Source organism: Salmo trutta, chromosome 18, assembly GCF_901001165.1.
Source record: "Salmo trutta chromosome 18, fSalTru1.1, whole genome shotgun sequence".
NCBI classification, from domain to species: Eukaryota; Metazoa; Chordata; class Actinopteri; order Salmoniformes; family Salmonidae; genus Salmo; species Salmo trutta.
In genome coordinates this window covers 33,385,029-33,389,180 of record NC_042974.1, presented here as the reverse complement: position 1 = coordinate 33,389,180, position 4,152 = coordinate 33,385,029, and the positions used below count along the sequence as shown (strand labels likewise).

Sequence of the window (4,152 nt, the reverse complement as noted above, 5' to 3'; positions counted from 1 at the left end):
GACAGAACAGGCAGACTGTCCGAGTCCAACAGTAAACAAACAAAATGAAATATACAACATAAGAGTTTAATGTTTGTGGAAGCAGCTCAGCCCAGAATGTTGCGTTGACACTGACATCATGTGACAGTGTGTCGTGAAGAATCATGATGGATGAGGCTATAAGAAGTGTTTCGAGGCCAGGTAGAAGAGATTGCGCAAAATAAAAGTTGTTTACAAGATAAAAAATGTTGACAGAGGAGAGGGTAAATTCTCCATGCAATTTGTTTCACTTTGATTCAGCACACTGCTCAGCTAGCTAAGTAGCTAGCTAGATAGCTAACATTTGATTGCACCTCTGCCTTATCGATCTAGCTAGGAAACATTAGCTACCCAGCTAGCTAGAATGAGGTAAAACCTCAAAGGCGCCCTCTGAAATTGGATCCCGGACATCCTTACAGGCCGCCACCAGGTGGTAAGGGTAGACAACAACACATCTGTCACGCTGATCCTCAACACAGGGACCCCCGAGGGGTGCATGCTTAGTCCCCTCCTGTAGTCCCAGTACACCCACGACTGCGTGGTCAAGCATGACACCAACACCATCGTTACGTTTGCTGACGACACAACAGTGGTAGGCCTGATCACCGACAACAATGAGACAGCCTATAGGGAGGAGGTCAGAGATGGTGCTTAAGATTCTTGCCATCCAGGACCTACAGTTGAAGTCAGAAGTTTACATACACTTAGGTTGGAGTCATTAAAACTCATTTTTCAACCACTCCACAAATTTGCTGATAACAAACTACAGTTTTGGCAAGTCGGTTAGGACATCTACTTTGTGCATAACACAAGTCATTTTTCCAACAATTATTTACAGATTATTTCACTTATAATTCACTGTATCACAATTCCAGTGGGTCAGAAGTTTACATACACTAAGTTGACTGTGCCTTTAAACAGCTTGGAAAATTCCAGAAAATTATGTCATGGCTTTAGAAGCTTCTGATAGGCTAGTTGACATCATTCAACAAGAGTACAAACTACGCAAGGAGCGTCTCAAAGAGGAGTTGAGTGAGAACCAGTCTACCCTTAAGAAGGAGAAACAGGAGTGGCTGTCCAAGCAGAAGGAGAACATCCAGCACTTCCAGGCTGAGGAGGAAGCCAACCTGTTGAGGAGACAGAGGCAGTACCTGGAGCTGGAGTGTCGACGCTTCAAACGGAGTATACTCATAGCCAGGCACAACGTGGAGCAGGATCTGAAACGAGAGGGGTTGAATAAGCGTCAGACCCAGAAGGACTTGGAGCATGCCATGCTGCTCAGACATCACGAGTCGATGCAGGAGTGGGAGTTCAGACATCTGGGAACCATCCAGAAGATGACGGCGGAGCTTATCAGGACGCAGCACCAGATGGAACTGACCAATCAGCTGGAGTACAACAAGAGGAGGGAGAGAGAGCTGAGACGTAAACACATCATGGATGTTCAACAGCAACCCAAAAGTTTAAAGTCCAAAGAGCTGCAGATTAAGAAGCAGTTCCAGGACACATGTAAGATCCAGACCCGTCAGTACAAGGCCCTGAGGAACCACCTGTTGGAGAGCACTCCCAAAGCCGACCACAAGGCTGTGGTCAAGAGACTGGAGGAGGAGCAGACCAGGAAACTGGCCATCCTGGCCGAGCAATATGACCACTCTAACAACCACATGTTGTCCACACAGGCTCTGCGTTTGGACGAGGCCCAGGAAGGGGAGTGTCAGGTGCTGAGGCAGCAACTGCATCAGGAGTTGGAGCTGCTGAATGCCTACCAGAGTAAGATCAAGATGCAGACAGACGCCCAGCATGACAGAGAGAGGAAGGATCTGGAGCAGAGAGTGTCGCTCCGCAGGGCTCAACTGGAACACAAGATTGAGGAGGAGATGTTGTCTCTGCAGAATGAGCGTGTGGAGCGTATCAGGCCTCTGTTGGAGCGCCAGGCCAGAGAGATGGAGGCTTTCAACTCAGAGTCCATGAGACTAGGCTTCAGCAACGTGGTCTTGTCTAACCTGCAGGGCTCAGACCCACACGGCAGCCCAGGGGGATCTGGAGCGTCTCAGCATGGTCACAGCCATCACCAGGTGGGGTCGAGCTCCCAGCAGCCGTGGGGTCACCCTGTGCTGGCTGGGGGACCCCCTCCCTGGAGCCTGCACCAGCCCTCTGGAGGGGGGAGTCAGAGGGGGAGTGGGGGCGTGGGGGTGTCAGGAACAGCCCCCAGGTTATGAGGAGGGTGTCGACATCGGGAGGTGGGCGGAGCGAACAGGGCAAGAGCAGGAGCGCCAGCATCACCTCCCAGATCTCCAACGGATCACACCTGTCATACACCTAGACACACAGACTGAAGACACTGATAATGGAATTTTATATCTTAATGATAATAATCAACAATCAAAAAGCCTTGACTAATTCCCAAGGTTTGTAAGACAATGGGTTACACATTTCCGGTCTGGAGCGAGCAGTCGCACTTCGCTTCGCTCCACAGGTAATATTACACTTCACTACATTACAACGGTTTGGTTTGTTTGATCTGAGCAATTTTTTAGGGCTAGCTACATAGCCGTCTTTGTATCAAAGATAATTGTGTAGTTTAGAGTAATTAGAGTAATTATCGAGGCTAGCTATTTTTTCGTCCTCCTAACGTAGTCAACACTGCTAGCTAGCCAACCTCTACCGACTAGCAGCACTGTAGAAACTATTACATTACAACGGAACGACTTGATTAGTGTAGTGTTAGTGTTAGTTAGCTAGCTACATAGTTGTCTTTGCTGTCTTTGTATCTAAGATAATTGTGTAGTTTAGAGTAATTATCGAGGTTAGCTAGCCAGCCACGACGCGACGCCTTGTCCAGACTCCAGACTTAGTCAACACACCTAGTCATCAAACCCACTGCTAGCTAGTGGGTTTGCTAGCTAGCCAACCGTTACCGACTAGCAGCGCTGTAGATACTAATACATTACAACGGAACGATTTGACTAGTGCAGTGTTAGCTAGCTAGCTACATAGTTGTCTTTGTCATAGCTTGATAATTGTGTAGTTTAGTAATTATCGAGATTAGCTAGCCAGCTATTTCCGTCCCCCGCGACGCCATTGTTCCATACCTAGCCAACTATTACCGACGAGCAGCATTGTAGAAACTAAATACATTACAAAGGAACGTCTTGATTAGTGTTATGTTAGCTAGCTACAAAGTTGCTTTTGTATCATGACAAAGTGTAGTACTGAAACTATCGAGGTTACCTAGCCAGCTACACGTTCAAACAAAGTCAACAACACAGCCACTGCTAGCTAGCCTACTCCACCAGCCAGCAGTACTGTATCATTTTCGTCATTTTAGTCAATAAGATTTTCGCAACGTAAGCTTAACTTTCTGAACATTCGAGACGTGTAGTCCACTTGTCATTCCAATCTCCTTTGCATTAGCGTAGCCTCTTCTGTAGCTTGTCAACTATGTGTCTGTCTATCCCTGTTCTCTCCCCTCTGCACAGGCAATACAAACGCTTCACACCGCGTGGCCGCTGCCACTCTAACCTGGTGGTCCCAGCGCGCACGACCCACGTGGAGTTCCAGGTCTCCGGCAGCCTCTGGAACTGCCGGTCTGCGGCCAACAAGGCTGAGTTCATCTCAGCCTATGCTACCCTCCAGTCCCTAGACTTCCTAGCGCTGACGGAAACATGGATTACCACAGATAACACTGCTACTCCTACTGCTCTCTCCTCGTCTGCCCACGTGTTCTCGCATACCCCAAGAGCAGCGAGCCAGCGGGGTGGTGGCACTGGAATCCTCATCTCTCCCAAGTGGACATTCTCTCTTTCTCCCCTGACCCATCTGTCTATCTCCTCATTTGAATTCCATGCTGTCACAGTTACCAGCCCTTTCAAGCTTAACATCCTTATCATTTATCGCCCTCCAGGTTCCCTTGGAGAGTTCATCAATGAGCTTGACGCATTGATAAGTTCCTTTCCTGAGGATGGCTCACCTCTCACAGTTCTGGGTAACTTTAACCTCCCCACGTCTACCTTTGACTCATTCCTCTCTGCCTCCTTCTTTCCACTCCTCTCCTCTTTTGACCTCACCCTCTCACCTTCCCCCCTACTCACAAGGCAGGCAATACGCTTGACCTCATCTTTACTAGATGCTGTT

The 4,152-nt window shown here is 48.4% G+C and overlaps 1 pseudogene; it reads left to right on the top strand.

The window, feature by feature from the left end:
- Positions 1-382: 382 nt before the first annotated feature.
- LOC115152667 (serine/threonine-protein kinase TAO1 pseudogene) lies at positions 383-2,345 on the top strand (annotated as a pseudogene).
- Positions 2,346-4,152: the final 1,807 nt, after the last annotated feature.